The sequence below is a fragment of the Bombina bombina genome, chromosome 4 (genome assembly GCF_027579735.1).
Source record: "Bombina bombina isolate aBomBom1 chromosome 4, aBomBom1.pri, whole genome shotgun sequence".
NCBI lineage: Eukaryota > Metazoa > Chordata > Amphibia > Anura > Bombinatoridae > Bombina > Bombina bombina.
This window is the reverse complement of record NC_069502.1, coordinates 858410168-858422300: the sequence shown is the minus strand read 5'-3', so window position 1 is coordinate 858422300 and position 12133 is coordinate 858410168. Positions and strand designations below refer to the sequence as shown.

The following is a 12133-nucleotide window of genomic DNA, read 5'->3' as shown; positions in this document are numbered from 1 at the left end:
TAAAAGAAAAATCCAATTTACTTCCATTATCAAACTTGCTTCCGTCTTGTAATAGTGTTTGTTGAAAAGATATCTAAGTAGGTAGTGTGCACGTTTGGAGGACAATATGGCAGGAAAAATGCTGCTATCTAGTGCTCTTGCAAAAGTATAACACTAGAACTGCTGCAGACACGTGCATGATGCATGCTACTGATCTTACCTCCCTGATTTTCACCAAAGGATACCAAAAGAACAAATAACATTTCATAATAGACTAAATTGTTTAAAACTGTATGCTTTGTTAGAATCATGAAATAAATTGTGTGGGTTCTACGTCCTTTTAAGAACTACACTGCAGAACTTAAAAAAAAAAAAAAAGACTGCTGTATTGAAAGGGATATAGCAGACATTGGTGCCAGTGTGTATAAAACAATGTAATAAAGCTTTTTGTAATTAATTATGCATTTATCATAGCCATTGCCACATTCTACATCCCTGTATATCTGTCTTACCCACACACCTCCAACCCAGCACCTTATACACAGACATTTAACTGAGATTCCCTGTCTCACATGCACCACCCCCTCCTACAGCCCCTTATGTAGAGATACACAGTACTATAAAGAGGTTCCATATGTCTTAAACACACAAACACAGACAGCACTTTATATGTACACATTTAACACTAATAGATATTTATGTAGCAATTGACACACACACACGCACAACTCCCTTTCCGGATAACTAATATGGAGATATAAGATATTATAGAGAGCTTCCCTCATGCACACAATCCCCTCCACAGCACATTATATACAGATATATCATATTATAGAGAGGTTCCCTCTGCCATACACACACAGCTCCCTACCTAGTACCTTATATACAGATATTTAATATTATAGAGAGAGGTTCTCTCTGCCTCAAACACACAATCCCCTCTACAGTACCTAATATACAGATATATAATATTACAGAGAGGTTCTCTTTGTCATACACACACAGCTCCCTCCCTAGTGTCTTGTAAACAGAATGATATATACAGTAATATTATAGAGGGGTTTCCTCTGCCTCACACGCACAACTCCCACAGTACCTTATAAATCAATATATAATAGTATATAGAGGTTCCCTCTTTCTTAAACAGAAAGACCCTTGTCTATACCTATAAATAATATTATAGATAAGTTCCCCCTGCCCCACACACAGAGCCCCCCTGAGTCCCCAGTACCTTATAAATCAATATATAATAGTATAGAGAGGTTCCCTCTGTCTTACACAGAAAGCCCTCTCCCCAGTAACTTATATACAGATATATAATATTATAGAGAGGTTCCTTCTGCCTCACATACTCATGGACCGTCACCAGCACCTTATATAAACTACTGATATATAATAATATAAAAAGGTTCATCTGCCTCTCACACAGAGTTCCCTCCCCAGTGCATCATATTAAAATACTATAAAGAGTTCCCCTCTGCCTCACACATACAACTCCATCCACAGTACCTTATATAGAAAAATATACTATAGATTCCTCTGCCTCTCTCACTCACACACAACTTCTCCCCAGTACATGATATACATATATTTTAGAGAGGTTTCCTTTCCCTCTCACACACAGCCCCCTCCCCAGCAACATATAGATTTATAATACTGTATACACAGGTTCCCTATGCCTCACACTTGGGCCATCAGCTCCCTACCAGAGCCTGCTGCCTAATAAACAGACTCAGTCTTTAGTACAGTATATACTAAGCAATTATGTATTTGCTCATATTTACCTTCGTGAAACCGCTATATTACTACTTTTTAAAATAGCAACTAGATCCCTTCGAGCTGAATGACCTGTGACGTCACATGTCACATGACTGCTGTGGCCACACGGGAAAGAGGACTACAGGAAGTTTAAAAGCAGTTTCCGGTAGCTCAGTGGAAGACAGTGCAATTAGATCGCTGCAGACATGTAGTTACTGTTGTATGGAATAAGCTGCTACAGTCTCAGCACTTAGTATGGTGTTTTTTATGTAGGTAACTGTTTATGTGTGTCAGAATAAATACCTTTTTGATAATAGCTATTTATTTAAAAGGTACTGCAGACGATTTTTCTGCAGTACCTGCAGAGAGAACCTCATATACAATTATATATCTATATATAAGGTACAGTGTGTGTGTGGAAGAGGACATCTCTATAATGTTTAACTGTATATATGGTACTGGGGAGGGAAATATGTGTGCGTGTGAAGCAGAGATAACTTCCATATACAATGATATATCTTTATATTAGGTACTGAAGAGGGGGTTGTGTGTGTGGAGAACCTATCTATAATATTTTATAAGTGTATATAAGGTGCTGGGGAGGGGGCTGTGTGTGAGAAAAATTGAACCTCTATAATATTGTAGAACAGTATATAGAGTACTGGGGAGGTGGCTTGTGAGAGACAGAGGGAACCTCTCTATAATAATATATATCTGTATATAAGGTACTGGGGAGGGGGATTTATATGTGGGAGGCCGTGAAAACTTCTCTATAATATTATATATTTGTATATAATGTATTGGGGAGGGGACTCTGTGAGAGACAGAGGGAACCTCTCTATAATATTATATATATGTATATAAGGCACCGTGGATGGGTCTGTGTGTATGTGAGGGGACCTCTCTATAACATTATATATCTCTATATGAGGTACTGGGTATGGGGCTGTGTGTGTGTGTGAGGCAGAGGAAACCTTTCAATAATATTAAATATTTCTATATAACGTACTGGGGGAGCTGTGTGTGTGAGATAGAGGGAACCTCTCTAAAATATTATATATAAGATACTGATGAGGTGGCTGTGTTTGAAGCAGAGAAAACCTTTCTATAATATGATATATCTGTATATAAAGTAATATTGAGGTGTATGTGTGAGTCAGAGGGAGCCTCACTATAGTGTTATATATCTGTATATATGGTACTGTGGAGGGGGAGTGAAAGTCAGAGGGATCTTCTCTAATAATATTATATATCAGTATATAAAATACTGGGGAGGGGATTGAGTTTGTGTGAGATACAGAGGGAGACTCTTTCTTTCTTGAACTAGCTATGTATAAGGCACTTGTATTTTTCCATTACTTATGTAATTCTTTGTTCACCCTCTAAGCTCCCTTCTCTTTTACTCAAACACAAATCAGCCTTTATAATCAGTTGTGAGTGTGTGTGGTATATGTGCCCAGAGGAAGAACTTTTTTTCACTTTCTGCAATGAGATTTTTTTTGGTGAAAACAAATTCTGCAGGTCACTCTGAAATGTAATACAGTTTTAATTAAAGTGAATGTAAATTTTGATGCTAAAGTGTCCGGTTTTTAAAAGTTCGATTAAAAAAAAGGGGCACTTTAATTCATCAAAATTTACATTTCCCTCCTGTTGTGAAAAAAAACTTACCTTTTAATCTTCACAGCAGCTCCAGCTTCCTCCGGTCGTCGCAAGCCATTTCTGATGTCAGAAATGATGGATAGGTCATCCTCCAATCACGGCTTCCCCCTCCGGGGGAATCAGTGTCTAATTCAACGCCGTGATTGGAGGAAGCCAGATTCCTTATTTTAGACCCAGGAAGAGGCTTTGCGACAGGTGGAGGAAGCTGGAGCTGCTGTCAAGATTAAAAGGTAAGTTTTTTTTCACAACAGGAGTGAAATGTAAATTTTGATGAATTAAAGTGCCCCTGTTTTTAATCGAATTTTTAAAAACCGGGCACTTTAGCATCAAAATTTACATTCACTTTAAGCCATTTCACTGAAGCACCAGCTCATTTAAAATGTGTTTATTTAGGGGGCGTGACTTAGCAGCCGCCATATCCAGATGCAAAATGCAGGAGCTCCGGGCCTCTTAAAAAGAATATGTTGTTTATTTGTTCACCAACTAGAGGACCGGAGTTTCTTCTTACAGAATTGGGAGCCTGAAGCACAGCTGGACTGATCGATATCCAATATATGCAGATCGTTTATGTAGAATCATCGTTTAGGGTGTCTGGATGGGCACAGCAGCGGCCTTTATTTTTCATCAGAATTTCCCCCCCCCAGTCTGCTGGGTAAAGCAGACATATCCCGTTACCAATACTAGAGAGTACAGCTCTTTGTAGACATGGATGTGACATCGCCTAATGAGCTACAAGCCCTTTTGGCTGCACTAGATCAGAAAATAGACGCTAATTTTACCCACCTAATACAACTTGTAAAAGCCCGCCCTCAAAAGAAGCAGGAGACTAATTTGTTAATGGCGACTGCAAAGGAGCTTGACTTGCAGCATAGCCAACCGCAGCCTTCTCTCAGTATAGTAGAGAATACTCCTATCAACCTAGTTCCACAGAGGGCTCCAAACATAAGGTTGCAGGAAGCTGGCCTATGGCACCGCAACAGACTGGACTTACCTACCTATATTATCTCTGGGATTGGGAGCGGAATCAAGGGAAAGCAGAAACTAGTGCGGATGGGTGCGGCCGACCATCCGATATACTGTGCAATGTTACCCGATGTTCCGTTGCTGACCGGAGACCTGCATTTTCATGTGGGCCATTCACTATCAGTGACCGATGCGATCTTGAGCCTTCATACTTACCTACAATTTTCAACCCCGGTGCCTCAGTCGCAATCTGAAGAGCCCATCTGCCTACACTCGCTCATCTTGTCCTCCATTTGGAGCTCAAACTACATGGGTAATAAGATTAGCAACGTCAGGAGGGGGATCGGATAACTTTGTCCTGGTACAGATGGAATCATTATGCTTGACAGACCCCCAAAAGATATTGATGACTTCCTAATTATGAGACTGGATGACTGAGCCCCCGCAACTGGCTTAGTTGGAGATATCTTTTATTTAGAAAAGTGTTACAGGAGATTGCATTATCTAGGATTTTGCTTTATATAACCTTGGTCATATTGGCGGTTTGGCTGTATTGCTCTCAATTTGTTAATGACGACTCTCTAGTCTGAGGTGTAGTTGAGGGCCCAAACAATTATTTTCAATTATTCTGACCAACATGGGTTTTGTATTTATGTACCCATTCAGATGAGATTAGCAAATGCTATACAAATAAGATATGTCTTCAAAGTTCTCTATATGATGGGCCCACATATTCAGGGGATCCATGCAAGAGCCCTTACAGCCCACACTAGTTGTGTAATTCATTTTTATTTAAATAAGAGAATGTTCCCCCTCCCTAAAAGTATTTATGTTTATTTTGATGCCAGTCATTCTTTAGCCACGATAATATCTACTATATGGTACCATATTTAATCTTATCCCCTGTTGCCTCAAGTTTTATAAACCCCACCTTGCAAAGAGTGAGAGCTACTGAAGGGGGCTATCTTTTTAAATCACCTAAAATGTATTATGCTAGTACCTACTTTCTAGTTCAATTTTGTTATATTATTTGCATGGGATATTATTTATTCACCCAATATGGTGAATTTATTTTTGCGGTATTAATCCGCCACCTTTCATTTAGGCAGTTTGTTGCATGATTATAAAGTATTGTACCTACCATATTATTTGCCACTATTCTAAATATTTCAGTTTAAATTATCTCTCTAATAGGCAGTCTATTCTTGTAAAGAGGTACATCAGTAAATCTGAAAATATAAAAAATAGACGCTAATTTTACCCACCTAATACAACTTGTAAAAGCCCGCCCTCAAAAGAAGCAGGAGACTAATTTGTTAATGGCGACTGCAAAGGAGCTTGACTTGCAGCATAGCCAACCGCAGCCTTCTCTCAGTATAGTAGAGAATACTCCTATCAACTTAGTTCCACAGAGGGCTCCAAACATAAAGTTGCAGGAAGCTGGCTTATGGCACCGCAACAGACTGGACTTACCTACCTATATTCTCTCCGGGATTGGGAGCGGAATCAAGGGAAAGCAGAAACTAGTGCGGATGGGTGCGGCCGACCATCCGATATACTGTGCAATGTTACCCGATGTTCCGTTGCTGACCGGAGACCTGCATTTTCATGTGGGCCATTCACTATCAGTGACCGATGCGATCTTGAGCCTTCATACTTACCTACAATTTTCAACCCCGGTGCCTCAGTCGCAATCTGAAGAGCCCATCTGCCTACACTCGCTCATCTTGTCCTCCATTTGGAGCTCAAACTACATGGGTAATAAGATTAGCAACGTCAGGAGGGGGATCGGATAACTTTGTCCTGGTACAGATGGAATCATTATGCTTGACAGACCCCCAAAAGATATTGATGACTTCCTAATTATGAGACTGGATGACTGAGCCCCCGCAACTGGCTTAGTTGGAGATATCTTTTATTTAGAAAAGTGTTACAGGAGATTGCATTATCTAGGATTTTGCTTTATATAACCTTGGTCATATTGGCGGTTTGACTGTATTGCTCTCAATTTGTTAATGACGACTCTCTAGTCTGAGGTGTAGTTGAGGGCCCAAACAATTATTTTCAATTATTCTGACCAACATGGGTTTTGTATTTATGTACCCATTCAGATGAGATTAGCAAATGCTATACAAATAAGATATGTCTTCAAAGTTCTCTATATGATGGGCCCACATATTCAGGGGATCCATGCAAGAGCCCTTACAGCCCACACTAGTTGTGTAATTCATTTTTATTTAAATAAGAGAATGTTCCCCCTCCCTAAAAGTATTTATGTTTATTTTGATGCCAGTCATTCTTTAGCCACGATAATATCTACTATATGGTACCATATTTAATCTTATCCCCTGTTGCCTCAAGTTTTATAAACCCCACCTTGCAAAGAGTGAGAGCTACTGAAGGGGGCTATCTTTTTAAATCACCTAAAATGTATTATGCTAGTACCTACTTTCTAGTTCAATTTTGTTATATTATTTGCATGGGATATTATTTATTCACCCAATATGGTGAATTTATTTTTGCGGTATTAATCCGCCACCTTTCATTTAGGCAGTTTGTTGCATGATTATAAAGTATTGTACCTACCATATTATTTGCCACTATTCTAAATATTTCAGTTTAAATTATCTCTCTAATAGGCAGTCTATTCTTGTAAAGAGGTACATCAGTAAATCTGAAAATATACAAAAAGTTTAAGGTATCAAACTGGCCCATCACTCTTGTATTAGTAATGACTATTGTAGCCCTCATATATGTTATGATATATTATGTATGTTTATCTATTTTCTGAAATGTTGCCTTGAAATTTAGGTGAATTATCTCTGAGGTGTATTGTATACAGAGGAGTGTTGTTTTTCTTTATTGTTTTCTCTTTTTTATGTCATAGAGTTGATGCGCCTGTTGTACTGACATACAGTTTGTATTGCTAAATACCTTAAATAAAAAACTTTGATTTAAAAAAAAAAATGTGTTTATTTACTACACAATGGCAACATTTCAGAATTCTGCATTTGCTTTCAATAGGTCAGGTTAGAAGATGGTAATATTTGAATGCTATATATATATATATATATATATATATATATATATATATATATATATACAAAATTATGGATAAGCACTAAAGTGTAAGGTTCAATTGAAAAGTAAAAAATATAATGCAAAGGTAGTAATGCCCAGGACCAAGGTGTTCTCCAGAATAGACACCTCAAAGTAATAATGAAAATAAATATAAGTGTCCCGCACTAACAAGGAGTCAGTATGCAAATAAAGGTCATATCTAGTCATATGTATGCTGAAGTGAAAAAATAACTTATTTAATATACAATAGTGAAAATACATATGTAATGCACAATTCTTCAAGGATGCAAAAACACAGTAAAAAACAGTATCACTGGGTGTCCTCAGTCATAAAAAAATTCTAATAGACGTCAGTCCATGACATAAAGTGAGCCAAGCCCTTATCAAGAATGTCCAGTTTTAGACAGCGCTTGTCTTCAAAGTATAGGTAAACTGAAAGCTTGAATATAGATGCAGAGGGGGTTATCTGCAAGCCGTTTAGAGATGCAAAGATTTTAAGCAGATTGATTAAGCAGTTCATGCAAAAGGATTGCCTTGTTACAAGCGTGGGGTTAATGTAGGTACCGATGTCCTCAGCATAACTGTCACATGCAAGGTGTAAGATGTAATACCAGCACTTAAAGGGCCATAATACCCAAATGTTTAAAAATTTGAAAGTGATGCAGTATAACTGTAAAAAGCTGACTAGAAAATATCACCTGAACATCTCTATGTAAAAAAGAAGGAGATTTTACCTCAAAAGTTTCTCAGTAGCCACATCCCATTGTAAAGGACTTCTAAGCAGCAAATCAGTATGTCTGTCCCGGGACAGCCGAAGCGATGAGCCTCGTGCACTCTCATGTTATTTCCCTATTCAGTTTAAAGGAAGTTTGCTATGAAATCTCATGAGAGTTAAGTGAAATCTCATGAGATCACAGTAAAAGAGTTCATGACCTCAGCACTGCTGATGCTAATTGGCTGCTGTTCATGGGCTGCAGCTGAGTATAACTTTTTACACAGAACTTACTCTGCTGAGCTGAGGAAATTGGGAGGTAAAATATCTTCCTTTTTTACATAGAGATGCTCAGGTGATATCTTCCTGTCAGCTTTTTACAGTTATACTGCATCAGTTTCAAGTGATTTAGCATATGAGTATTATGTCCCTTTAAGGACAATAGTCCGCCAGTAAGTATGTAGTATAGTAAAGGTTCCTCCATGTACTAAGAAATGTATAGAGGATAATAATTAAGGATGACACTAATACCCAAATATGTTATGACCCTATTTAATTTAATCTGCTCAACTATTATTATTTAGAAATGTGTGTGTGTTCCTACAACTAAGGATATGTTCTTTTAGGCGTAATTAGTCCTTTATAATCCAATATGAATTAAGACATTTCTTACTTAAAGAAGTAAAGAAAGTAATAAATTCACCTGCGAAAAACGATATTGAAGGAATTTGTGGTAACTAGTAGTGTTAGCAATCAGTTTAGTCTTTTTAAATAAAATGTTTTTTTAAATAATGTGTTTAGATTATATGTTTAATAATGTTTTAATCAGTGGTTTTTATTAATGTTTTTTTTATACATAATAATTTAAGGTAAATAAGCCAATGGGGCATATGTATCAAGCTCCGTATGGAGCTTGATGCCCCGTGTTTCTGGCGAGTCATCAGACTCGCCAGAAACAGCAGTTATGAAGCAGCGGTCACAAAGACCGCTGCTCCATAACCTGTCCGCCTGCTCTGAGCAGGCGGACAGACATCGCAACAATACAACCCGATCGAGTACGATCAGGTTGATTGACACCCCCCTGCTGGTGGCCTATTGGCCGCGAGTCAGCAGGGGGCGGCGTTGCTCCAGCATCTCTTGTGAGCTGCTGGTGCAATGCTGAATACGGCGAGCTTATTGCTCGCCGTATTCAGCGAGGTCTGGCGGACCTGATCCACAGTGTCGGATCAGGTCCCCCAGACCTTGATAACTTGGGGCCAATATGACAATAAAATACAAGATAGTACAACTTCTAAATCAGAACGAAATAAAGAACTGATGAAATTGATGATGAATAAACTCTATTCAAGACCTGAAGTGGTTAAATATAAATCTAATCAAAATAAGAAGGGGTTAAAACGGAACTCTTATAAAAGGACTACAATGAAAGCTATTGGTTATCTTGATAAAGGCTTTGAGGAAGCCGATACACGTGGATGTGATCCAATATCTTACACAAATATCTACAGCAATAGCTCCAAGAACCGCTGCATCTAGACCTGGCGTATATACAAAGAGAAAGTGGAGGATCTAAGGAACTGTGGGAGAAGCAGAGAATTACAAGTGAATAGCAGGAACCTATTAACGAAGTGCGCGCCACTATCCAAGGTAACGCTTACAACGATTGACCAGTCAGGTCCACATGACCAAGCTAAAAACCGAAGGCAAAAAAACACTCGATCCAGACGCCGTAGGAGACACAGCAGAAGAAAAGGTGTGTAAAGACAGTAAGGTACCGTGAAATTATACCCCAACAATCTATTATCACAAATACAAACTGAGTACTAAGAAATCACACCTTTACCCAAAAATTGGGACTATTGAATGACTCTATTACTAACTTGAGAAGTCACTATTAGACTGATACATAGTATCCGCCATAAACCGTGAGATCAATTACACACTAAAAAGGATACAAAGATCTAGCCACAAGACATAATTGCTCTTCAGAATTGCCACAGAAGTCTGATTCATATTGACTTGTAATTTGTAATAATTAGAATCATATTGGCTTACACTTTTACCTTGTTTTTACTTTTTTTTAGACACCGGTGTCTTTTTTGGGATATATTTAACATAGTTTTTAAGAAATCATTTATAGTATATTGTATATCTATATTTGTTTTTCTACTTGTCTCACAGACTGTGATTAAAATTGGAATTTGAATCCAATCCAGTCCCAAACTTTTACTTACGATTTAGCAACGGTTTTCTTAATTGGAATACACTTAACATTTTACCGCTGTATAAATTATATACCTTGTATCTTCACATTGGATTTGAAAAAAACATTATAGTACATTAATACAAAGGTAATCACTATATTATTACTAGAAGTGAAATATTACCTAAAGCCTACTAATACGTAAGAGTATTTATATTCATAAAGAGAGTTTTTCCTTGTCTAAAACGGTCAATCTTTTATAGACACAGCGTTTTTATCCTAACATGAAATTGCCATTTTTGCATTTATATAGCATTAGCACAATTGTTATATTTTGCACTTATATACCAGCGTTTTTATATACTTACACCCAATTGCTAGTTTGCACTTATATACTATTAGCAAAATTGCCATTGTTTGCACTTATATAGTATTAGCTCAGATTTGCACAATTTACAATTGCACTTAATCATTAACCCGGATTTTCGTAATTTACACTTAATTATACTAAGTACATTCTACAATTCTAAATTTGCTAAAAGCAAAATTAATATTGATAACTACAACTTGTAACCTGTTTAATTTTATGTTACTAGATTTTTGTTCTATTAGTCACACCAATTGATTAATCACTTCTACACCAGATCGCCGTAGGCGCCCCCTTCCCATTTTTTACAAAATAGGTAAACTGAAAGCTTGAATATAGAAGCAAGGGGGTTATGTGCTAGCGGTTTAGAGATGCAAAGCTTTTAAGCAGATTGATTAAGCAGTTCATGCAAAAGGATTACCTTGTTACAAGCGTGGGGTTAATGTAGGTACCGATGTCATCAGCATAACTATCACATGCAAGGTGTAAGTATGCAGCAGCAATTGGTAAGAAAGGAACAAACTCCGCTCTATGAGTGATCTCACCCAATCCTCTGGGAGTTTATGCACAGATGATCCTCCTCACCAGCACGGTATGCCATCCAGACAACAAGTAATACCCTTTAATTTTAGGAAACACCATTTCACATGCAAGGCATCACAGAAGCATCACAATGGTTTCAAAGGTCCCGCTTGCATCAGCTCAGTCTGGCGTCTTACGTAACACACACAGGCGACGCATGTTTCGGGCTCCACCCTTCCACTTGGCCCGTTGATCCAAATCGCCAATCTTCTATTTAAAGCAAATCTCACGAGATATAGTATGCCATCTAGTGGCTAGCACTCATATTGAGATCGTAAGGGGTTGCTAAAATGATTATAGCCGGACAAATGATCCTAAGCATAACATGTTAATTTTACCAATAACAATAGATCAGCAAACACCTTACATGAGCTTGAATGTATGCAATACATTGTCTTATATACAAAGAAGCAGCTTCTATACAATCATGAAAAATAATAAAATTAGAAATGTAAAAATATCGTAAAAAATAATAATAATGGAGATAAATAATAGAGACAGAAAGGAGTACATAGACCAAATATCTCCACCCAGTTTGGAATTCTTATATGTTGATAATATAAAGACCTAATCCCTAGGACCTATATTAATTTGTAATGCTGATATTATTGCTCCTATCTGATAAACAAAAACTCACAACTAATCTCAAATGAGATGAAAAAAGTCTAAAGTTAATGATGCTAAAAAAAATTTTTTGGGTTAACTCCACCTGAATTTTCAGATGGACCACAGTCATTATAAGCAAGTGCCACATGTAATCTCCATTTTTAAACCATAGGGGATCATAGACTTCAATGTTTGGTTTAAATAGGGAGATTAAATGTGGCAC

At 37.5% G+C, this 12133-nt stretch overlaps 1 long non-coding RNA gene across 1 annotated transcript in view; it reads right to left on the bottom strand.

Annotated features, from left to right (window-relative positions):
- LOC128655661 (uncharacterized) overlaps positions 1–1801 on the bottom strand; it is a 31361-nt gene extending 29560 nt beyond the window's left edge. Inside the window, exon 1 of the long non-coding RNA XR_008401871.1 lies at positions 1764–1801. This is a non-coding gene — a long non-coding RNA (uncharacterized LOC128655661). The remainder of the gene's footprint in view (positions 1–1763) is intronic.
- Positions 1802–12133: the final 10332 nt, after the last annotated feature.